The sequence below is a fragment of the Trachemys scripta genome, chromosome 1, assembly GCF_013100865.1.
Source record: "Trachemys scripta elegans isolate TJP31775 chromosome 1, CAS_Tse_1.0, whole genome shotgun sequence".
Lineage (NCBI taxonomy): Eukaryota > Metazoa > Chordata > Testudines > Emydidae > Trachemys > Trachemys scripta.
The window spans coordinates 55930316-55956463 of NC_048298.1; the positions used below are offsets into that span (position 1 = coordinate 55930316).

Consider the following 26148-nt stretch of genomic DNA (forward strand, 5'->3'; position numbering starts at 1 on the left):
CCCTGGTTGAGAACCGCTGTTGTAAGGGACCATTCAAGGTAGAGTGGCCCATTAACACCCCTGCAAGTCATAAGCCAAAAAAGGAGGTTAGTGGGTTACAGTGTTGTAATAAGCCATAAATCCAGTATCTCAAGTATTTTATTGGCAGGGTGAAACACACAAGTACAGGGATGGGGCTGAAGGTCTCTTTGCCACTGGAACCTGCAAGGGCAACAGACTGTCTAGTACAATTACTCAGCCGGAGACGTGGGCAGAGCACCAGATCGACCCCCCTTCTCTGGATGAAACGCCAGGGACTGTGTAAGGGCCACAAGTGCTTAGAGCCGCAAAGGCCCCTCTCCTCATGGTGTGGCCTGGAGCATCCCTTCAACACCGACCCCCCTGCAGGGGCTGTGCCTGGCGCTCCAAAGCGGCTCGCTCCCCCTCACAGCTCGTGTGGCCAACAGCGGCTCTCGCCTCCCCCGGCCCCCGCTTGTCTCCGCCTAGCTCCCCGGCAGGCTGCGCCCAGAGCAGACAATGGAAAGCTCCCCAGCCGCTCCCCTCCCCGCCGGGCCAGCGGAGCTTCCGCCCCGCCCCGCCCATCCCCTCCCTCTAGAGCTGCTGCAGAGGGGGGCGGCGCGGCGCGCAGGCGCGGCGAGCCTCGGCGCTGGCCCCGGCAAGCAGGGTGGGTGCCCCGGCTCCCGTTACCGCCCCTGCCCAGCTGCCGCGGGCCCCCGCTGGGCCGGTGACAGGTGGCGCGGGCTGCCAGTGAGGCCAGCGCCCGAAACAGCCCAGCAGCCAGGAGACCCGGCGGCGGGTGGGGCAGTAGGGCACAGAGACCCCCAGGGAACAGCCGCCCCCATCTACAGACAGTAACTCCCCCCCCCCCGCATCCATTGCCCCCCGGCACGGCTGCGCCGCTCGCTGTACTGCGTTTGCGGCGGCGAGGGGAGCGCGGCGCCTCTAGGGCACACGCCACGGGACTAGCGAGGCGGCTAGTGCCACGCGCCAGCAAAGCAGGGCCAGGATCCTGCGAGGCCAGATCCCGTGCCCCTGGCTTCAGCCGGGGAGCTGCTCAGCGTGAACACACCTGGTCACAAGCGTCACCAAGAGCTGGGACAGGCGGGGTCCCTCCCTCCCAGGCACTGGCACAGCAGCTGCTCTGGCGGTAGGGGGACGTGTCTGTTTTCAGCGCTGAACGTGGCAGGGGTTTTCTCTTCTATTCCAAGCTGCATACACATGAAAACTTCTACATCCCTTCCTTCCTATCTAGCAACTCGTATTCCCCGCCGCCCGCAGCACAGACAGTCTCCTTCCTCCCCTGCTCCCCCTCTCACGGGCACTCTGAATTACTGCCCCTCCCTAAGTTCACTAACCCCTTGTAACACACATCTAGCACAGTCCCGGCACAGGGCCATTCCCCCCCACCCCCCGCCGCAATCCGATCCTGTGCAGTCCTCTCCCAGTGGAAGCCTGCCACCCTTTTTGGGGGGTGCAACCCGCATCCTATTCCCGTAATGCACTGTGCACCCACCCAGTCTCCCCATGGCACTTTGCAAACTGCACACTTAATACATTCTGCCACCCTTCCTATCAAACCCTCTCCGCCAGCCCCCAGCAGCTGCACGACGCCCTCCGTGCACTCTGCAGCCCTTCCCCACAGACCCCTGTATAACTTCCCTCCCACACTAGTAGAGTGCTTTCGATATGCACACAACAACAAAGAACACAATGAAACCACGAGCAAAACACAACTCGCTCGGTTTCGTTTGCAATTCCAAGAACCAGGCTCACTATTCCAATGCAAACTCCCACACATACAATAAAAGCCGTCCCCAGTCATCCTCGGTGGTTTGTGCCGTGCTGCATGCCCACAGTTAATACGGTCATTACACTTCAATCCACTCAAAGCGGGCTCATTTGAAATGGTGAAAGCCAACATGTTAAAAACAGCCGCTCTGCCAAGCATAAACGTAGGCTGTACTCACACAAGGATGTGAGGGTGTGTTACACCCTGTAGTAAGAGATACCTGTAGATCCATATGTATAAATAACTACATTCGTATTTAACAAGCTTTCTCGGTCTTTAGAAATCGCGTAGAATTGTATTCAAAGAGCTAGAATTACCCACCTTGCTTTTGGCAAATTCTTTTAGGATGAAGCACATGTGAAAATGGCACGACCCTACGAGGAGTGTTAGAAAGTGTGGATTGAGACCCTCTCTTTTCTTTTCTTTTCTTTCCTGCTTTCTAAAGAGTGGAAATTTCCATCATGTGATAGGGGGCAGCATCCCCAGCCTCTCATTTCACCCGGACCCCTCCCTTTCAGAAAAAAACCACCAATAGTAGTGAGCTAGCAACCTGAGATGTAAACAAAAAGCATCCTCCCAGGTGGATGTGTTCAGCTGTTCTGTGTGTGAAAGAGGGAGCATGGCTATGAAGAAAAGTAGCACAATTACTTTCTAAACAAAATAGAATTGACTCTATTCCAAGTGATTTTATTCTGTTATAATTTAATATACAGTTTTTAGGGAGTTGTGTTTTAATGTATTTTTTTTTGCATAATGTACTGTGATGTCTGTACATATTCAGTGCTTACAAAAGAAAGCACCTAGTGATGTTGAGTAGGGCATATTTAATCTCATTTTCAATACTTCATCATAATTGTTTGTCCAGTAGAAGTGGGAACAGAAATGTATAAGATGCAAAGCCTGAGTTGCAATCTCTATATATCCAATGGCTATATTATTTATTATTATAGACATTTAAAAGAATCCTTTAAAACTGATCCCATGTACACATTTTTGACCATCCCTCTGTTGAGTCATAATGCCATTAAACTTACCTGTTTTTTAAGGAAAACTACTAGTTGCCAAATAACCCAGTGTGTCTGCTTGAATTTGGTCTCCTTTGTTTTTTGATATTCCTGTGACAGCATAGTTTGGCATATTTTAGCTATGGGCAGAGTAACAAATTGTTTAATATAGGACCACAACTCACTGATCTACATATTCTCCCTTGGAGTGTGGTGATCTTATTAATAAGAAGTATATTAAGTATTTACATATTATTAATATAACATAACTACCATTTTGCTATTTCAGATGAGCTTACCATGCCCTTAGACAGTTTGCCACCACCATTCTTTGAGCCAGTGCCTCTGTTTTTATTTTCCCTTGCATGCTAGTTGGACTGTGTAATTAAATAGGTTGATATAGCGCTCAGCCGCAATATGAGGACATCAGGGCCTTACCCGCTCTTGAAAACAATGTTTTGCTAGGAAGGGCCCCCTGAGATTATTGAAACTGAAATAATTTTTATAAATCTAACCGACTTTTTAAAGTTTATATTGTTATGTTATGTTAAACTTTTCATTCTGTTTAAACAATGGAACTGATTAGTCAGTTTCACATTTGTTTCTAGTAAGTTTCATCAGGGCCCGCCCTAAACCAAATGGTGCCCCAGGTGAGGAGCTTCTTCAGCGCCTGCCCCCCTCCAGCAGTTTCCTTACATGTCCATTCCTTATCTTCAGGAAAATCTGCTTCAGGGCATCTTTTATTTTCTATGGGAGGAGAGGGGGACAGGCAGTATGAGGGAGAGCAAAAGTCTATGTTCTGCAGTCTTAGAAAGTCATCAAACATTATGTGTTAAGCATGGTGAAAGAAGTAACAGTATTTTTTTATATTGTTGCGTAGATAGGGGTTACATAGATATCTCTGGCATCTCATTAAATATGTCCTTTATTAGTCTTAAAACACAAGTATGCTTTCCCAATTACATAATAAAACAATAGAACAAGGTTCACAATATCACAGCTGAGCTCTCACTTCGTTCTTATATCTCACTGACTGGTGATGCCCCGTCCCTTATATATCCACAAGGACATGGTTGACAACATTCTAGGAGGGTCAAAGAAAGTCTGGAAGGTTCCACAAGATTCTAAAAAGGTCCAGAACATTCTAGGAGATTAGTGATAAATAAATCCACATATGGAATACTGAAATATTTTACTTCAAACATTCTATTTTCCCTTTTGTGGCTGACAACAAAAACAGCACCCTAGCCCTGGCGCCCTCCAAGCCCCGCACCCCAGGCTGTCGCTTGGGTCACCTACCCCTAAATCCAGCCCTGAGTTTCACTTTGGTTGTTATACATGAACAGCAGAGCCGGCTCTTGTGATTGAATTCGGACAACACAGGGGGATAGTTAAATCCAATCTCCATGGCATAGCTTGCCCTTTTTTTGCTATAAACTCAACTAAGTATTTCTTTCAACACTAAGTGTTTTTTAAAGTAGCCCCCCACATCCTACCTCAAAAAATTAAACCTAAATAACAAGCCATTAAGATCCATTATGACAACTGAGTATGTATTGTTGTAGATATTAATTGAATAGTTCCAGTCCTTGAAAAGTCACATCCCTTTGCCTTAATATCCTCTCTCCTCACAACAATATATTTCCTCTCTGCTTTTCCTCCACCTGCATTACCCCAATGGAAACAATCTATTCCACAGATCATTTGATCTAACATCATGTTATTCTTTTATAGTTTTATGCATGTTTTTTTTTTCAAAAATTCAATTCCAATTTACCTTCTGAAAAAGAATTCACCACCTTAGGATTCAACTTTTTCAAGGGAAATTCTTCAGGTAACTATAATATGTTATCTGAATACTTTGTAATGGTATACCTGTAGATAGGTTAAAATTAAATTTCAGACACTATGTAGTTCAAAGCAGTATCAACCTTTTCACCATTACTATGATAGCTACCAGCCATTTTAGATTTTTGGTATACATGACAGATTTTTTTTTTATTTTAATTCATACACTCACAAAAGTAATCATTGTTACTGTATTTTTTATATTTCTTTTGATTGCAAAATATTAAGAAAGTGAGCTCTCTTTCCTAAAGTAGGTATTTCTAAGATTCCTAAGCACGGATGATGCATATATTATATGAGCCTCAAAGTGAGGTATATTATTTTTATTATTCATGTTGAGGTTGCTAATGACCAACCAGATTGGGACCACCATGATGCTAGGTGTTGCCCAAACACAGAAAATGGTAGTCCCTGCACCAACCAGCTATTTGAGATAGCCAGTCAGTTTCCAAAAGGTAATCCAATGTAAAGTTAGTTAATTAAAATTTGGTTACTTCAGGTACTGGAAGCATTTTAAGTAATATGTTTTCATTTATTCTTACCATTTTCCTCACCACTAAATTAACCTTTATATATATATCATCAGTACAATAATTACAATGTATTTTTAAATAAAGTAATAACATCACACAGTTCAGTTACATCCATAACCCTTATTGAAATGAAATGTTTTCTTGGCTGAACCAAACAATAAAACTTTTATAACTCAAAATAAATTACATAAAACATTGCTTCGCATCCAGAAAGTGACTATAAAATGGCATTGCAGGGTTCCATAGTTATTTTCTTTCAGTGACTTACTTACAAACCTTTTCTCAGTTTACAAATAAAAACACAGTTTTCTTGACTGCTAGCCCTGAAAACTCACCCTGGGATCTGAAAGTCAAGCTGTTTTCTTTGTGGCTCATGCCAAAACAGACTCCAGCTGACTGAGTTGTTCTGCAGTACTGACAAGAATGAAAAGCAATAACACATATTTTTGTCAGTAAAAAAAATGAATACATGTAACACTGAATACACAAAATGAACAAATTCTCTGCGAATAGTAGGATAAGAAGTTTATAGTCAATTTGTAGAGAAGAGCTGTGCTTTAAAGCAAATTCTCATGCTGTTATGTTACAGGGGAGGTTCTTAAATCAAGACACTCAGACTCATAAGTGAGGTACATAACTATGCACTTTACTGACCCTTTTTGCATTGTATGAGTATTGACATAGCTCTAACTAAACTCACATCCTTCTGTCCCAGCATGCTATGAGTTTAGTGTAAAACCTGACATGGATCCCTTGGAAGGCAGTCTCTCCACTGTTTTTTCCAAAATCCTGGTCAGGAATATGAAGATCTGTCATAAGAACAGCCATACTGGGTCGGACCAATGGTCCATCTAGCCCAGTATCCTGTTCTGACAGTGGCCAATGCGAAGTTCTTCAGAGAGAATGAACAGAACCATCATCCCCTGTTTTCCATCCCTGCTCATCCTGGCTAATAGACTTGGTGGACCAATCCTCCATGAACTTATCTAGCTCTTTTTTGAACCCTGTTATAGTTTTGGTCTTCACAACATTCTCTGGTAGAGTTCCACAGGTTGACTACGTGTCGTGTAAAGAAGTACTTCTTCTTGTTTGTTTTAAACATGCTGCCTATTAATTTCATTTGGTGATCCCTAGTTCCTGTGTTATGAGAAGGAGTAAATAACAGTTCCTTATTTACCTTCTCCACACCAGTCATGATTTAATAGACCTCTATCATATCCTCCCTTAGTTGTCTCTTTTCCAAGCTGAAAAGTCCCAGTCTTATTAATCTCTCCTCATATGGGAGCTGTTCCATACCACTAATCATTTTTATTGCCTTTTTCTGTACCTTTTCCAATTCCAATATATCTTTTTTGAGATGGGGTGACCACAGTAGTCAAGTTGTGGGTATACCATGGATTTATATAGAGGCAATATGCTATTTTCCACCTTATTATCTATCCTTTTCCTAATGATTCCCAACATTCTGTTAGTTTTTTTGACTGCCGCTGCACATTGAGTGGATGTTTTCAGAGAACTATCCACACTAACTCCAAGATCTTTCTTGAGTGGTAACAGCTGATTCAGACCCCATCATTTTATATGTATAATAGGGATTATGTTGTCCAATGTGCATTATTTTACATTTATCAACACTGAATTTCATCTGCCATTTTGTTGTCCGGTCACCCAGTTTTGTGATATCCCTTTGTAATTCTTCGCAGTCTGCTCTGGACTTAACTAGCTTGAACAATTTTGTATAATCAGCAAATTTTGCCACCTCACTGTTTACCCCTTTTTCCAGATCATTTAGAAATATATTGAACAGTACTAGTCCCAGTACAGACCCTTGGGGGAGCAGGGCTGGCTCCCGGCACCAACTAAGGAAGCAGGTGCTTGGGGTGGCCAATACAAAGGGGTGGCACTCCGCCCGCTATTGGGGTGGCACGTCTGGGTCTTCTGCAGGAATTCGGCAGCGGGTCCCTCAGTCCCTCTCTTCCTCTTTGAGCTGCTGCTGAAGTGCCGCCGAAGAGGAAGGGAGGGAGTGAAGGACCCACCGCCGAAGTGCCGCTGAAGAGTGGAGCGGCGCGATTGAGCTGCCGCCGAAGTGCCGCCGATCGTTTTTTTGGTTTGTTTGTTTTATTATTTCCCCCCCCCCCCCACTGCTTGGGGTGGCAGAAAACCTGGAGCCGGCTCTGTGGGGGAGAGCACTATTTACCTCTACATTCTGAAAACTGACCATTTATTACTACCCTTTGTTTCCTATCTTTTAACCAGTTACTGATCCCTGAGAGGACCTTCCCTCTTATCCCAGGACAGATTACTTTGCTTAAGAGCCTTTGGCAAGGGACCTTGTCAAAGGCTTTCTGAAAATCGGAGTACACTATGTCCACTCTTGTCCTCATGCTCTTTGACTCCCTCAAAGAATTCTAGTGAATTGGCGAGGCATGATTTCCCTTTACAAAAACCATGCCCAGTACTTTATGCATAATATTTAGAATTGTATATTCCCTCCCATACTTTCCCCCTTCTAATTACACTTGTCTGTTCCAATCGCCATGAGTTTTCAAAGATAATGGCCCATGGCTCTGCAATCACATCCGCCAACTCCTTTAGCACCCTCGGATGCAGCGCATCCGGCCCCACGGACTTGTGCTCGTCCAGCTTTTCTAAAAAGTCCCGAACCTTTTCTTTCTCCACAGAGGGCTGGTCACCTCCTCCCCATGCTGTGCTGTGCAGTGCAGTAGTCTGGGAGCTGACCTTGTTTGTGAAGACAGAGGTAAAAAAAGCATTGAGTACATTAGCTTTTTCCACATCATCTGTCACTAGGTTGCCTTCCTCATTCAGTAAGGGGCCCAAACTTTCCTTGATCTTCTTCTTGTTGCTAACATCCCTGAAGAAGCCCTTCTTGTTACTCTTAACATCTCTTGCTAGCTGCAACTCCAAGTGTGATTTGGCCTTCCTGATTTCACTCCTGCATGCCTGGTCATTTGTCCAATCTTCCACTTCCTGTAAGCTTCTTTTTAGCGTTTAAGCTCACTGAAGATTTCTCTGTTGAGCCAAGCTGGTCGCCTGCCATATTTGCTATTCTTTCTGCACATCGGGATGGTTTGCTCCTGCACCCTCAATAAAGCTTCTTTAAAATACAGCCAGCTCTTCTGGACTCCTTTCCCTCTCATATTAGCCTCCCAGGGGATCCTGCCCATCAGTTCCCTGAGGGAGTCAAAGTCTGCTTTTCTGAAGTCAAGGGTTCGTATTCTGCAGCTCTCCTTTCTTCCTTGTGTCAGGATCCTGAACTCGACCATCTCATGGTCACTGCCTCCCAGGTTCCCATCCACTTTTGCTTCCCCTACTAATTCTTCCCTGTTTGTGAGCAGCAGGTCAAGAAGAGCTGTGCTCCTAGTTGGTTCCTCCAGCACTTGCACCATGAAATTCTCCTCTACACTTTCCAAAAACTTCCTGGATTGTCTGTGCACCGCTGTATTGCTCTCCCAGCAAATGTCAGGATGATTGAAGTCTCCCATGAGAACAATGCAGCAAATGCAAATAATGTGTTATGGTAATTTTTAGCATTTTTGGTTTCTCCAACTGCCAGCCAGGAATGGTGGTTCACGTGCTTAAGAGCAGCACTCACAGGACAGTGAGAGCAGGTGCAGATGAGGGCTGGCCACTGACAGATACAGCCTCCCTGCGTTTTGGGGGTAGGGAGAAATGAAATTGACCCTCCCTTCCTAAACAGTTACATATGAGGGGAGGCCCAAATCGAGCCTGCCCACCCTCACTCAGCAGTGATGGCTCCTTCCTCAGGAGTGGGCCCAGCTCCCACTCTGAGCATTGTGACCTGACATGGAGGGTCACAGTGCCATTCAGATTTGGCTCCATGGCCCCTCAGTGAGACAGAATATCTTCAATATCTTGCAACTTTGTTATTTGAGGAATGGTGAATAATTTTCTTCCATGTGGTATATCTACCCATAAAGAAAATAACTAAATCCTGGGATTTTTTACGTTTCCTAATATTATGCACTCCATTCATTGTAAGGGAGAGAGAGATTGAATCAAGGACTGGGTTCCCTGCCATTTACAATTCCCTGTTGCCACCTCTCCTGTCTGTAATTTGATACCATTACAGTGACCACTCCAGGAAAGGCAGTGTTAACAATCCTGTTCAGTATTGTCAACCTCTTTGATTGTGATGTTGATGCTGGAAGTAAGCAGAGAGAAAAGTCAATGTGATTCCGGTGGAATAGTATCAAAATACTAGCTGACAAGTGGAAATGCTTGTACTCCCCTGAGAGGATCTTTAGACTGTATGCACCAAGGTGCTTTTGTGTTGGACACCATATAGTGGCAGTGTTTGTTATGGAGGGTTGAGGTACTAATCCGGAGTTTCTAATAGCATCCCTACAGGGGTAGACTTAAGCTTGGTTTAAGTTAAAGTAGACATACACCTTTTTCTGTCTCCTCCACATGTGGGTTACATTCGCTTAGATTCCATTAGGCACTGGTGGAGTAAGTTTAAAGACATTTAAGTAAATATAATGGAGTTTAAGTTAACATCTTGCACATCACTCTGAATTTGGCCCAAATGTGTGCATATATTAGATACTTTGACCTAAACATACATACTTTGTAAAGACAAGTAAGATAATTAAAAAAAAAAAAATATTAAAATAAGCTCTGAGTGAACCAGCAGGATTTATGCACAATGTATTTTAAAGGGAAAAAGTTACTCTTATTTTAAGATATTTTAGCGTTGAGTGGTGTTGTGGGGCCCTTTAGTGGCATCTAATTTTTCTTTTTCTTAAAGTATTTTCACTGAATAATTATTTCTTAAAAACTGAAGTTGAGACTTCATTTTAATAATCACAGCAATGTGAATTTACACTTGCCTTTGCCTAGGGGGTAAACAGTTTCACTTAGATAACGTCTACACACTGGAAAATGTATCCATGGCATAGTAATACTCTCTAGTGCAAAAAACAACCATCCAAAACCAAAATTAATTTATTATCAGTGGCTGAAACTAAATGCACAAAAGTGAAGAAATTCAGAGTTAAGGCATCAGCTTTTTTTCTGTAACTCAACATGCTCTGTTTATGTATTGCAGCATCTGCTGTCGGTTATGTAAGATCTGTTGCAAGAACTTGCGGTATGTGGTGAGTAAAGGACAGAGTTCATGTTTAACTCTGAATTTTCTGGGTTTTAAGGATTCAAATTTAGACATTTCCCACCTCTACTCATTGTAATATAATTTAATCTGATTTTTATTATTATTAATTATTATTATTATTATCATAATCAGTGGCAGTAATAATACTGAAGTAGTGCCTACAGATTCCAGTCCCTTTGTACAAACATAAGTAAAAGATGTTCCCTGTACAAAAGAGTCTACTATTTAAGTAGGGTTAAAAAGAAACCTATAGATAGGTTAGCAATCAATGAACTTAATCCTGTTCACCATATTCAGACGAGTAGTCAACTGAACTACTCAGAAGAGTAAAGTGAGCATGGTTTTGTCCAATATTACTTATTAGTAGCTTATTTAGTAGTAAATAACAAGTTAAACCATTATGTGATGAATTCCTCCTTTAACAACGATAGCAAGAAGAGAACACAGGAACTCAGTATCTACCTATGAGCCAGAATTTGTTTAACCTGAAGCAACTTGCAGAAGGTTAACACAGAATTTTTTTTATCAGTAATATCTGGCAGCATTTAGTATCAGAGAACAGACAGACTAACACTGCTGAATTACCGTAATTGATTAGGTCAACATTTTTAAAGTCTGTACTGACAAGTTGTACTTACAAAAACACTGAATTCTGCACTTGAGTCAAGTGTTTTGTGAACAACCTGTACATTCACCCTTTGAACTATGTAGGCATTTTGCTGAGGAAAATCTAGTATATGATCATTTAATTAAAGAAGGTATCCAAATGCATACATAAAGGGGAAGACTTACGGGTGCATGAGCAGCCTTAATTCTAGCATTTTCTAACTTTTCAGTATTTGACTTTGCTATCTTAACATTTTATAAAATACCACCACACTTTACACACAAACTATAATATCTAAGCATTGTGGCAGGGTGGATAGTATACGCTCCATTGTTCCTTACTGTTTTATGTACATATTTAGGGTTGGTAGAATTCAAATTTTATTTTTTATAATGTTGACATGTAATGGTAGAAAAAGTATGCTAATATCTTCTAATGCTTTAGAAGTAGTATATGTTCACATAAGTAAAGGCTATCTTAATACATATGAACAAGGGATCAGAGCAAAGGTTACGCACACAACATTAACTTTGACATTTCCTCGCTTCTGACTTTTTATTTGTTTTTGCAGCTATAATACACCCTTAACTTACTGCATGGAATTTCCTATGTTTTGTTTTTAAAATATTTGGGGAAAATCAATAGAAGAATCTTGAGACTTTAGGAACTTGCCGCTGTACTAATTTTCAGGAATAATGGATTGGTTCCACTCTCTTCATGCTAAAAACAGCCAAATTGTTTTTGCTTAAACTTTGCACAGTATTTCACCTTCAGTCAAAGCATGGAAATTTTCAGCCTGAATGAGGAAAATTTCATAACGTTACCAGCTGTGAGGTAATATACCAATATGAATGTTGAAACAATAGGTCTTTTACATATTAGGTTCCTGTTGTTCCATGATTTATGATCCATCATTGTTGTATGTGCAAATCAAAAACTTCTTATATTTTTTTCCCTGAGAGTCTATGAGCCTCCTTTCCTCCCTTCTCTCTCTCTCTCTCGTTCTCTCCCCTTTCTTTGATTCCCTCTGTTTCTCTTTAAGACAATGATATGGAATGAATGAGAAAGGCGAGTGAGTCAAGGGAGAGGGAATGAATGAATAAAGAAGTAGATTAAATGAAGGAGGGTACAGAATGAAAAAGGAATAGCCTGAATGTGGGAGAGACTGAACTTACAGGTTTTAAACTTGACCTCAGGCAGACATTCATTCTGCACATAGGACAGATACAGAGGGAACATTTATTATATGCATGTTTATTAGCTATAAAATATAGATATATGATGACTATTAAAGTATAAACCAGGAGGATAAAATCTATCATATAATTTATATTAACTAATATTTATAGTCTGATTAATTTAAATTCTTATGTCAGTGTTACTTAAATACTAAGAGTAGAATAATGAGTCTTTCTTTAATGGTGGGTGAGTAATTCTGTGTCAGAATAATTCAAGGCTTAGACACAGTGGTTCTGTTTATCAAACAATGAAGTTGATTTTGGCATCCATTCAGCTTTTTTAACACAAAGTTCTAATGCAAAGCATTTGAAGCACACCATTGTTATTAAAGATGTTAAAAACAACCAGTATATGATGGGGACATTCCCCCCTCAAAATGGCCAGAATTTATTTTTATAGTCAGAGTTCACTTTTGGTCTGTGAACTAAAAGAACCAAATGATGAGCCAAACAAAACCAATAGACATGCAATAACCCTAATAGTCTTCTGAGAATGAAAGAATGAGACACTGAGTGACTCTTTCTTCAGGAATGTTTTCTTAATATTCATAAATGCCATTTCTGAAAGGAATATACAGTTTATAACATCACAGGAAATTGAATCATTGTTCTATTTTAAATGCAGGAGTCCCGGAGTGTAGAATGAAGTAGAAAATGTATGTTTATTCATTAATTTATTTCAGTTTCAGTATATAAAACATAAAAGATTGCCTATCTCAGATCTAGGCAATCTGGGCAGTAATTAAAAATGTATTTCAAAGACACATATATAGTAGTAGAAAAACAACAACTTTCTCTGCACAAAAGAAGTCAGACCACAAAACTGGAAATCCCCCATCTCAGCTCCTACAAAACTCCAATTCCCTCCCCCTCAAATAGAATCACAGAAATGTAGGGCTGAAAGGGACCTCAAGAGGTCATCTAGTCCAGCCCCTGCACTGAGGCAGGACCAAGTATTCCTAGGCCATCTCTAGTAGGTTTTTGTGTAACATGTTCTTAAAACCTTCCAGTGATTCCACAACCTCCCTAGGTAACCTGTTCCAGTGCTTAACTATAGTTAGAAAGTTTTTCCTAATCTCTAACCTAATTCTCCCTTGCTGAAGATTAAGCCAATTACTTACTTCTTGTCCTTCCCTTAATGGACATGGCGAACAATTGTTCTTTTCATAACAGCCCTTAACATATTTGAAGGTTCCCCCCTCACTTCTTTTCTCAAGACTAAACATGCCCAGTTTTTTTAACCTTCTCTCAAAGGTCATGTTTCCTAAATCTTTTATCATTTTTATTGTTTTGGACTCTAATTTGTCCACATCTTTCTTAAAGAGCGATGCCCAATACATACTTCAACTGAGGTCTCACCAGTGCCAAGTACAGCAGAACAATTACTTCCTGTTTCTTACATATTACTATTAATATATCTCAGAATTATATTAAGCTTTTTTGCAATGCATCACATTGTTGATTCATATTCAGTTTGTGATTCACTGAAATGTCCGTGTCTGCATACTACTGCCTAGCCAGTTATTTCCCATTTTGTATTTGCGCACTTGATTTTTGACTTCCTAAGTGTAGTACTTTGCACTTATCTTTATTGAATTTCATCTCACTGAGTCAAGACCAATTCTCAAATTTATCAAGATAATTTGGAATTCTAATCCTATCCTCTGAAGTGCTTAAAAACCCTCCCTGCTTGATGTCATCTTCAACTTTTATAAGCATGTTCTCCACTTCATTATCCAAGTCATTATTGAAAATATCGAAAAGTACGAGGCCCAGGACAGAGCTTGCAGTACCCGATTAGATATGTTCTCCCAGTTTGATAATAAATTATTGATAACTACTCTTTGAGTATGGTTTTTCAACCAGTTGGGTACCCATCCTGATTGACTAGAACACCTGTCATAGCTTGAGGTTGTCATTAACACATAATGGTTGACCAACAGGGATCATAAGAATTTTGCTACTGTTAATGACTGGAGCTGGCTTTTAAAACGAAAAGGGGTGTCTATAAAATTAATCAGCAACACATAGCATGTCTCTGGTCACTTGGGTTATGTTTTGTCATGTAATATTAGGTGATCTGCAGATTGTTACTTGTCAACTTTAAAGGAATGGTACTTAAAGTGAAAAGAGAGTGGACTATGCAAATCAGATGGGTAGTGATTTGAAATAGAGCTACTCCTTGTTATGGTCTAATGTAGGGTGACCGTATTTTCCTATGCTGAATATGGGACACCTAGAAAAATTACTCCCATTCAAGCAAGTTCAACAGCAATCAATCAGAACTATGCAGTACAAACGTTCAAATTACCATCAAGTTGACTGAGCCTCTGTTAAAAAGAAATACTGCATAGTTGGATTCTTTTTATTTACCTTATCTTTAAGTCTTTAGGGTTCACATGGGGAGGGGTGACATACACCCCCCCACGGGGAGAGGTACACACCCACACTCCCGTACACCTCTCGTCCACAGGGGGTGGGGGTGACCAACCAACCCAACCTTCCCTGCCCAGCGCTCTCTGCCCTCCATGCCTGGCTGGGCCCCCAGGACGGACCCATCTCTCCTGGTACCTGGCACCGCATGTTCCTGGGGGAATGCAGGGTCACATGTCCCCCCCTTCATATTTCTGCCAGGGCTCAGACCAGAATGTGGCCAGCAGCAGCCTTTTGGCACTGTGTAGGAGCTGCTTCCAGCCACAGGGGAGCGGGGGAGGGATGAGCTGGCCCATGTCTTTGCAGAGCTCATCTTTTCCCCTCTAGCCCCTGCTCCCCTGTGGCGGGAAGCAGCTCGTCCCTTTCTGCCCACACAGTGTTGAAAGGCAATTAACACCTCCAGGCTGCTGCTGGCCACCGACATAACCCAGCCGCCTTCTGTCCCCCGGCTACAGCACAGGCAGGAAGGGGTTAAGCCCTAAGGCTGCATTGTGCACCAGGGCCCAGGGAACGTGACTGCAGGGGCTTTAGCAAACCGGGCCAGATGTAGCAGCCCCGCACTCCTGGAAGGCAGGACCCAGGGTGGGGGAAAGAGGGTGCTAAGCCCCTACCCGGGAGCCTGCTGCGGAGCCTGCAGGGTCGGGGCATGAACAGGCTGGAAATCACTTTCCTCCTGCCACTCCAGAGCTTAGCTGAGGGGTGGAGAGGCTTCCCCGTGCCAGCACTATACGGGGCTCGGGCACAAACAGGGCTCGGCTCCTCCTTCAGGGCCAGAGGGTCTTGGGCTTTCCTGGGGTACCAGCAAAGCCAGAGACTGTGCTGGGAAGGAAGGAGCCTGCCAGCCAAGCTGTTGGTCAGCTGAGCACTCCAACCAGGGGCTGGTTCTCTGCACAGCGTGGGGAGCGAGACATGCCCCACCAGGTGGGATATAGAGGAGCAGTGCAGCTGGGGGAAGGCGAAGGGCAAAGCAAAGAGAGGACAGTGAGAGGGGGAGCATGTAAAGGGCTGATTGGTGGGCAGCAGAGGTGACATGTAACCGGCCGTCGCCTAGTGTCTACCTGCACTCACCAGCCACCAGCGCTCGCAGCCAGTGCCAGCTGGAAACAGGATGGAGGATGGGGCCCTGCTGGCCAAGAGCCAGCACGCAGCAGGGGCTGTGCTGATGGACCAGCAGGGGGAGCAGCCAGCCCCGCGCCCTGCTTTTTTGCTCCACCACCAGCCTTGCACACCTATCTCCATCAGCCACTGGACCCCCCCCCCGACACACACACTCACTGCTGGTGAGCGGGCGGCTGGCAAGCAGGGATCCGGCCAGCAGCAGGACCCACCAGTACTGATGGTGGGGAGACAGAAAATATGGGACAATTTGCCCATTTTTAAGAAAAAGCCGGGACACCGGCAGGAGGGCTTAAATATGGGACTGTCCCTTTAAAAACAGGACATCTGGTCACCTTAGTCTAATGGAACCGTCAGTATTTTAGATGGGAAAAATCCATTGCAGCATAGAGTCTGAGGGGAAAAATCAAATACATGATTTATATGAACAGATCAGAGCCTAGGCCCTAATTCAAGAAAGCAACCCTATTTTGGAAAACATGTGCTTAAATACTTCCCTGAAGAGGGCTGGATTTAAGCATGTGTTTTATTGCTTTCCTGAATCAGGGGCCTGTGCTGTATAAATCCCAAATCAAAAAATGCATTACAAATATATGATATGTTTAGACCTGCAAAGAAATTCCAAGCTGATGCTCCATTAAAGATGTTGGAAAGAAATTCCATGCTGACATTGTATCAGGATGTTGTATGAGAAAAAAGTTACTTAAAATGCAATTTTCAGAGTAGCAGCCGTGTTAGTCTGTATCCGCAAAAAGAACAGGAGTACTTGTGGCAACTTAGAGACTAACAAATTTATTAGCGCATAAGCTTTCGTGGGCTACAGCCCACTTAAAATGCAATCTAACTAATACATATTTATTCAAGACAGGCTTATTTATTGCTAGAGCTAGTAGAGGTCTGTTGTAAACAATATATTTGGCAAATTGAAGTCTTTTTTTGGTTTATTAATTCTCTGCAAATTATTCAATATTTTTACAGATTTATTTGTTTAGAAATTGCTTGTCTATTAGTTTTTATGAACACATTTGACCAATGAATGTTTGCAAATTCTTTGTAATGAGTACAGCTGGTTGAAAAGTTTTGAAATATTTCATTGAAATTTAAAATTTCATAATACAAGGACAAAATCTGTGTGAAAATGTTCACAAAAATTATGTCTTGTATTTCAATCAGTTTTGTTAGCTGGTATTCAGTTCATTATTTGATAATTAGAAATCTGCTATGCATTACTGATCATCTAATTCATGTTATTTTTTCTGTTTCCCAATTAGATGACCTAATGTTTATAAACTTCTATCCAGAATTATTTTTTCATTATAAATCTGATTTTATTTCTTGATATTGGTTATGGATCCAAAATTTGTTGCTTGTGAACATTTCTAAAAACAAAATTTTAGTCATAATTTTTTGCAAACAGGAAACAAAGCTAAGCTAAATGGATTATTACTACTACAAATATTAGTCCAGTATAAATCCAGTTGCTAGTTCACTGAACTTTTCAGATACACATTTGTATACTATTCCATTAGCCTTCTTTGTTGTACTTTCCCTAGGATGACATGAAACATTATACTAGAGCAGCATGATGAAGCTACAATGTGTTGGTTTCTAGTATTGTGAAACTGAGGGAGTACATTTCTAGATATTCATGGATAATTTTAAGCTCACAGTGACTGTTACTTCATTCCTTAGTTGAGGGATGTGGGAGGTTTGTCCCTGTCACAGGCTGGCTGCTGACATTTTAAAGCAAGCTAGGCTCAGCTTTAAGAACATAAGAATGACCATACTATGTCAGATCAAAGGTCTATCTAGCCCAGTATCCACTGTCTTCCCACAGTGGCCAATGTCAGGTGCCCCAGGGGGAATGAACAGAACAGGTAATCATTAAGTGATCCATTCCCTGTCACTCATTTTCCTCACTAGGATTTAACTTCCACTTTTTAAGGATGCCTTGTTGCCCCTGACTGCTTCTTTTACTTTGTTTAGCATGGGTGGCACTTAACTGTGACCTGACAGCTATCGCCCAGCTGACTATGGTGGACACTTTCTTATAATGACTGACCCAGCTGCTGGGAAACTGAGAGATGTCTATTTACTCATATTAGGGAGGAGACCCTGGAAAGAAGAATAAGGGGAGCTTCCTCTCTAGGAAGGGCCTGGGGAAGTCAGGCTTGAAGGCCCACAGGGAGCAGGGTAGGTGTAGAGATAGTGTCTGCAAAGAGCAAGGAAATCCTGTAGGGAAACTGCCAGAATCCTGGGGGGAGGGGAGGGGAGCCAGTGGGAGAAAGCCTGCTGGGAGGAAGCCACATGAGAAAAGCTCTACAGGAAGCAGTGAACTTCAGGTGCCTGAGGGGGCAGAAGAATGGTTAGTTTGGGTATTTGTTTGGGTTTATAGTGGGACTTTTAGTTACCCTGGAAAGGGGCTGTAATTAAGAGGTGAGCTGGCCAGAGGGTCAGGCCATAGTAGACCCAGAGGCCAAAATGTGGGGCTAAGGCAGTGGTCAAAAGAGAGTGCAAGGAAAAAATTGCCTGTAATGCTATGACAAAGCAGGGACTTTGGTGGTAAGAGAAACTGATAAATCCTACACAGCAGACCCGTAAAGCTATGTCTCCCAGAGGATCTATTAGAGGTAGGAGTAGCATTCACACTACCAAGGGGTCCACAGTGCAAAGAATGAACCTGATCAATCTGCATAAATTAGGCCTTTCTCCTGCAAGTGCTGAGCACTCTAGCCCAGTTCAGCAAACCATTTAATCATGTGCGTAACTTCAATAGGATTACTGAATTATTTACTCACTTACTTTGCTTTAAGCATATGCTGAAATATTTTACTAGACTGGGCTTGAGCACTCAAAGCTTTGCAGGTTTGAGCCTTCCCCTCAGTGTGGATTCAGTCCATAGTAGCTTATGCTTTGCCTGGTAGATTTGGAGGGGAGAGGAACATGGTGAAGAATATCCTTGCTGTGGGTGTCTCTATTATGAAGCATGCATTGCTTAAAGGAGACTGTTCTCCTGTCTCTGCTTACGCTACTGTCATGGCTTTTAAAATCTGTGGTATATGGAAGAGTAGCTTGATCCTCTATCACAGTGTTTACAAATTATAGGCCATATCCGCAACTGGTGTAAATTGGGGTAGCTCCATTGACGTCAGTGGTGCTGTGCTAATTTATACCAGTGGGGATCTGGCCCATACTGGGTATAATCCCACAGAAGTCATATGAAACATGCAGCAGTGGTACATGTTTTATATGTCTACAACATTAAAGTTGCACTTTCCCATAAGTGACTAATTTATGTGCAAGTGACAATTTAGAACATCCTTTACAATACTGACAGTCTGGGCCCAGATCTTATGATCTATTCTTTATAACAAGCACAAAACCTAGTATTAAATGTTTGCAAGAAAGGGCTCTAAAAACAAAAAGAACATACTTCAAACAATTACTGCTATTGTATCTCATGTCTTAGTCCAGTAGATTAGCTGTGATTACATTTTGAACCAAGAGAAATTTAATTATTGAGATACAGGATTGGGGGTGCAGGAAACAAATGGGGAGTAGTAAATGTCAATGCCCTTGGTTACACAAAGGGTTGTGGCATTTAGTCAGATTTTAGACACTTACGCCTTGGCTACACTGGCGCTGTACAGCGCTGCAACTTGCTGCGCGCAGGGGTGTGAAAACGAGTGCAGCGCTGTAAAGCGCCAGTGTGATCAGAGCCTGCAGCGCTGCACGCTCACTCGCAGTGCTGCAAGCTACTCCCCTTGGAGAGGTGGAGTACATACAGCGCTGCGAGAGCTCTCTCGCAGCGCTGATGGCGCGACTACACTCGCGCTTCACAGTGCTGCCGCGGCAGCGCTGTGAATTCCTGAGTGCAGCCAAGGCCTAAGAGAGCCATTTAAATATTACTTGGATCGTGATACGTAACCAAATGAGCTGTTAAATGCTAAATATAATCTTAGTAATCAAATTGTGTTAAATTTGCGGTCTCTATACCTATTTAACTAAATGTTAATCAGGAATTTTCTTAAATGGGTCAAGAAACAAAATAGGGTTAAGCCCAAGCTCTGAAACTAGTAGTCTTCAAGAGTACAGCTGGTTGGTAAACTAGGAAAGAAAATGCAAACATTTTTGTGTTTGTTTGAAACTTCACTTCCATCAAAATTTTCTGGCCAGCTCTGTCCAAATGACATATAGATGTTCATAGTTACTCATCTGTCTCCTTCAGGTAGCATCTACTCATTCCTACTTTCTAACTACACATAGTCATGATCTAAACAGAAAAACATTTAAAACATCCTTTTTCTGTCTTAAAATTACTTTTGCTCTCTTAAAGACTCTTTTTTTATATTTTTCTGAAAGAAACTTGCTCTCTAGGTGAAGTTATCTTTGACTATGCTTTATGAGTGCCTCATTTCTTTAGCTAGTAATGCCTTACAATACAATACAAATACAAAAGTACCTTTTGCAGTCTGAATAAATTTAAACTTTCATAACATTTATTGGATCTATTTTTAGAACATCTATATATGTTTGACAGAGAACCCAGCTATTCACTGAGCATATGCAGCCCTCTGGCGTGGGGAGTTTACAGAGCTTTCTTTGTTTATTTCAAGGATAATTTTTTTCAGATTTTGTACACCATAAGTCATGTAGAGAATGACTTCCTCTCACACAGTGCAACTGTCAAAAGTTAATATTAGTCTACTCTTTTGTGCTTGTAATTTAAAGTGAGCACAGGTACAGTAGAGCATTTCCACATACACTCAGTCTCAAAGTATTGTGGTTGATAAACTGCTATGGTAACAAATCCAATTCTCCTAAAATGGATTATCTTTTTAGAGGTATATATAAAAGGATGCTACCACTTTGAAGCTTTCTCAGAAATTGTGAGAATAGTTGCTGTTATTTTTGGAAGGTCTGAGATGCCAGTAACTTGGTTCTCCTCTTGCAAGACAAAGGGAGAAAGCATGTAAAATCCATGACTAAGAACAATATTGGTTTAACAATAGCTAGATATACCTATCTAGGTATGCAACAAATCATCTTATACACACTGCAGTACCTTCTGACTAGCTTTTCATCACAGAATCTGTTTCAGCACAGTCTTCTGCTCTTTGACTGAACACTGTAAAAGAGCAAATCAAACAGGCTTATAATTAAGATGTAAAATAAAACAATGTACATAAATTGATTAAAAATAGAAAGTTAAACTGGGAAGAAAGATAAACTAAATTTACAGGACTGACTTGTTTTGTAAATAAAATTTTTCCTTTTTCATTGAGTCTCTCTTCCCGTTTCCTTTCTTTCCCTCAGTAACCGCAGTCATGCTCTACTGACACTGCTCATGTTTTCAGTCTCATTTAGGTCCCAATCTTACACTTTTTCTGACAAGCAAGTGCAACATTTGGTGCACAGAGAATATAGGATCAATTTTTATCAGAATGTAAAGTTCTTTGGGCAGGGTCTTCGAATGAGATTTTCCAAGCATCCAATTCCCAGTGAGATTTGCATCTAACTCCTTTAGATACAACTCCCAATAATAAATTTAATATATTGGTAGGTGTCAATACAAATACATGTTATATGCTTTTCCATGGCAGATTCATCTCAACTGAGCTGAAAATTCAGAAAAAAACTTAGCCTCTTAATAATTATAGGTAATTCCTGCAAATGTATATGTATATATATTAGGGCTGTCAAGGGATTAAAAAAATTAATCATGATTAATCATGTGATTAGTTGCACTGTTAAACAATAATAGAATACCATTTACTTAAATATTTGTGGATGTTTTCTACATTTTCAAATATATTTATTTCAATTAAAGAGTACAAAGTGTACAGTACTCACTTTATATTTTTGATTACAAGTATTTGCACTGTAAAAAACAAAAGAAATAGTATTTTTCAATTCACCTAATACAAGTACTGTAGTGCAATCTCTTTATCATGAACATTGAACTTACAAACGTAGAATTATGTAAAAAAAAAACTGCATTCAAGCCTGCAAGTCCACTTAGTCCTACTTCGTGTTCAGCCAATTGCTCAGACAAACAAGTTTCTTCACATTTGCAGGAGATAATGCTGCCTGCTTCTTGTTAACAATATTACCTGAAAGTGAGAACAGGCATTCTCATGGCACTGTTGTAGCCGGCGTCGCAAGATATTTATTCAGGTGCGCTAAAGATTCATATATCCCTTCATGCTTCAACCACCATTTCAGAGGACATGCGTCCATGCTGATGACTGGTTATGCTTGATAACAATCCAAAGCAGTGTGGACGGACGCATGTTCATTTTCATTATCTAAGTCAGATGCCACCAGCAGAAGGTTGTTTTTCTTTTTTGATGGTTCGGGTTCTGTAGTTTCTGCATCGGAGTGTTGCTCTTTTAAGACTTTTGAAAGCATGCTCCACACTTCATCCCTCTCAAATTTTGGAAGGAACTTCATATTCTTAATCTTTGGGGTGAGTACTGTAGCTATCTTTAGAAATCTCACATTGATACCTTCTTTGCGTTTCATCAAATCTGCAGTGACAGTGTTCTTAAAACGAACATGTGTTGGGCCATCATCCAAGACTGCTATAACATGAAATATATGGCAGAATGTGGGTAAAACAGAATAGGGGACATACAATTCTCTCCCAAGAAGTTCAGTCACATATTTAATTAATGCATTATTTTTTAACAAGTAAAGTCATTCTTGATCCATTCCAGTGGGAATCTAGCAGTGTTATTTGTCCCAACATACAGCACAATAAGTAGATTTTCCCCTCTCCCATCAGGATCCTTTTCAGCCTCTTGTTCACATCTCATATCCTTGCTCCTGGCAGAGAGCACACTCTTCTGTTCTCTGGATCTCAGTTCTCTGTATCTGGTCTGGTGACAGGCCTGTTGATTCTTCTGAGTTTGGAACTCCCAGTCACACAGACCTGTCTCTTCCTGGTGTTCTCTCTCACAGCTCCTGTACATCATCCTCATTTTTCTTTGGGCTCTGGTCCCTGATTACCTCCATCATCTCTTCCTCACTTCTGCCAGGACTGCATCCCTTCTTTTATTTGCTGCCATCCCATCTTTTGCCTGTTTCTCTTCATCGTGCCCAGTGTAGCAAACTGTTAATCAACTCATCTTCACTGCCACTTGCTCCTCTTTTCCGGGGCTTTGTCCTCATGGTCATGTTCTTCCATGGATCACTCTCTGCTTCTGGCTGTCCTCCCTGCAGGTCCTTTTGTTCAGCAGGTGTCTGCAAATCTTGAGTTGTCTGTACCACCTCTTCTGTCCTCACCTGCATTACTTTCATATATCCATCTCAATTCCTATAGCTGCATGTCTAATTCTTGGATGTTCTCTGCCATGAGCTCTCTCAGGTGAAATTTTATACCCATTCAAGGATGATGCACATTCTGCACCTTCTGCATCTGACCACCTTCTCCCACCAAACTCCCATTGAAACTCTGCTGTTAGCTGCTACCTGTTCACTAAGTTTCCAAACAAACATTCCCTTTTTATGGCACAGACATTCAAATGTTATCAGGATTAATATGTGGCCTTTGTGAAAAAGTTATGTGCATGCCATGCAAAGGAACCAATGCTGCCTGACTAAAATAAACTAAGTTGGCATAGACAAGTGTGATTTGGCAAAGAAGACAGACGTTCTTCACTAATGAATGAGTGAGCAATGCAGTGTGGGTAGAAGCAAACTGCCAAGCAGCAGGATCACTCCCAAGAATACATCAAAGCTGTTCCTATTACATGGCTTGACTCAGTTCTTTCTAAGTATTGGTGGGTCAATCTTCTCACTTTTCACTGTTTTTTAAATGTATACAAACAAAAATTATATGGCATTAGAAGTCAGTATGTTAAACTCATTAGCCATGCAAAACAGGACTCAAAATATTCTTTAGCTTTTGCTTAGACCCTAGCCACATGTATCTTATCATTATTTCTGGGACACCAAATATGCCAAGTATCCTGTCTTTATCTGTCTGTGCTAGTATTACATAAGTCTCATTTCTTTTTTAGGCTGACTTTCCTCCAAAAATCACTAGAGCAATTTATAAATTACAGGCCATAGTACATTATTGGAGAATAAGGCTCAGTGTAGCTAATGTGAAGTATCTATATGCCAGTGGAATCAGAGGGTCTTCCAAGTCTTCCAAGGATGTGACAGAATTACATAAGTGGGGAGGGGAGGAGAGAGATTTGTTGCAAAGGTGCAAGCAAGCAACTTTTTCATAACTAAAGTGAGGGTGAGGAGGGCATGCTCCACATGATCACACATTGCACAATTCAGCAACAGGATGTGACAGTTATAGGTTGAGCCGTATTCTGCCCATGCGAGTAAATGAATAACCACTGTCAGCCTGTCTTATTCAGTGGCTTAATACAGCTGTTAGTCTCTCAAAAATCAATTCTCTTTTACAAATATGGTAAAATACTCTCCTACCTGTTTTTGTCTCTCCGATCAAAATAATGTTTCCCAATGTTTAAAATTGAGAGCCCAGGTCAAGGTAAAACACTCAGTTACAATGCACTTAACTATCAAGACCCAATATGGTGTATTTATTGATAGAATATCATACATCAGGTATTTTGTTAAATATTGAGGAATGGAACAGCAAACAAAAAATGGAGATAGTTAAGCAGTGCACACATCATGGACTAGTTTATTGAATTTAAAAATAGCTTTGATAATCATCTGTTGAAAATAAGTGTAATAATTGGGTATAATTATATATTCAAAGCTAAAGTTCCCAAGTGGTGGATAGGGGAAAGAGAGCCCAGATACTGTGGTGTTGGGCTAGATTTTTAAAGGCGTTTAGGCCTGACATCAATGGAAGTTAGGCTTCTAGGTACTTTTGAAAATTCCACTAAGTGCTTATCTGCCTTTCTGGGTGCCTAGATACCTTTACCAATATATAACTAAAGACATAGAGCTGGCAAACTGAAAATTTTAGAAAAGAGGCTTCATTTTAATACTTCATGTCCAATGCGTTTCAGTTTTTTGTTAAAATGTGATGTGTATGACAGTGCTCCAACTGGGGGTTATAAGTGGGAATGCTACAGCCACATTCCTCACTGCTGCCAATTAGGCAAAAATGGTGATGAGCCGGGGCAGGGGGGAACCATCCCTTTCCCCCTCTATTACAAGCACTGATGAATGCCATGTTTTAGGAATTAGTGAGATGCTGAAGTATTTTTAATGGCCTCTGAGATCAGTTGTCAACCTACCATCAGTGGCTTGAAATTACACTTCTTGGAGGATATGGTATTGTGTATGTTTCCTAGCATTAAAGCAGCCATTTTTTTTTCCTGGGCAAAGGGTAGGTTGGTCAGAATCCTGGTTTGCAAGGTTTGTTCTGGTCTAGAGGAATAGTCCTGGTACTCCAACTGGTTTTACTTAAATCAGCCTCAGTAAATCTGAGGACCGCCCACCTGTTTTCTCCATTAGCTTTGCTGTGTGTGCCTCCTTCAGCTGCCTCCTCGGTTTCTCCCCATTCCTTTGCTGGCTAATCAGCTGGTGAGCAGAAGCCACTTCTGCTTCCAGTGACAGCAGAGTGGCACAAAGACAGCATCTGCTGAAGGAATGCAATGCAACAGCAGAGGGCAGCTCCTGACCCACTGGGAGAAAGATCTTTAGACCTGTGTGTTGGCTTTGGCAGGAAGAGAGGAGACATGGAGAGTGTGTCCAGTAGCCATGGAGTGGGCTAAGAGGAAACAGGAAATATGGAGGTGGGGAGACTGAGAGGAAGAGGGTTCCTGCAGGGATGCTGGGAAGTGAAGAAGGTGAGAGACCTTGAGGTGAGGATTAGATCTGGTCAAAGAAAAGAGCAAATAATTGAAAATGCAGAAGTGGGACAGAGGATACAACTAGCAGGATCAGAGCAAGAAATATGTATAAAGTTGACTATGCATCCTTTATTCATCTCCCTTGTGCAGATGCATTATGATAGTCTTTACATGATCGCATACTATTTTTCCAGAGGTCCCCTGCCTCATTCAGTGTGGATGAATCAGATACAGTGGAAGAGGCTGTCAATCTGTAGGACTCTTGCCTCAATTTTTGCAGAAGTTGGGAGGTGTTAAGAACAAGGTAGGGGATTGCAGGAAGAGGCAGGATGGTCTCATGGTTAAGGCAGTTGAATGCTGTCTTTGAGAATGCGATTCGATCCCTGTCTCTGCCCACACAGTTCCTGTTTGATGCTGGGCCAATCACTTAAACTAGACATTTCACAGGTGGTCACTAATTGTGTGTGACTAATTTTTCTGAGTGCTTGAGACCCTGAGGTCTGATTTGCAGAAGTGCTGAGCACTCAGTTGCAACTGAAGTCAATGGGAGCTGTGCTTTGAACATATTACATGCTGTATAATGCTAAGAACTCTGAAAAATCAGACCGTAGACATCTCAGATTGGACACCCCAGATC

General features: G+C 41.6%; 1 protein-coding gene and 1 long non-coding RNA gene across 4 annotated transcripts in view; one reads left to right on the forward strand and one right to left on the reverse strand.

Moving 5' to 3' along the window:
• SLC38A4 (solute carrier family 38 member 4) overlaps positions 1-2225 on the reverse strand; it is a 60275-nt gene extending 58050 nt beyond the window's left edge. For 2 of the 3 annotated variants that reach the window (XM_034770060.1, XM_034770041.1), the window contains exon 1: positions 2111-2225. The gene's annotated coding sequence lies outside the window, so the exon portion shown is untranslated. The remainder of the gene's footprint in view (positions 1-2110) is intronic. The other variant, XM_034770077.1, reaches the window with a different exon arrangement.
• LOC117877209 overlaps positions 1-26148 on the forward strand; it is a 90562-nt gene that overhangs the window by 26873 nt on the left and 37541 nt on the right. The window contains exon 3 of the long non-coding RNA XR_004645650.1: positions 10264-10312. This is a non-coding gene — a long non-coding RNA (uncharacterized LOC117877209). The remainder of the gene's footprint in view (positions 1-10263; positions 10313-26148) is intronic.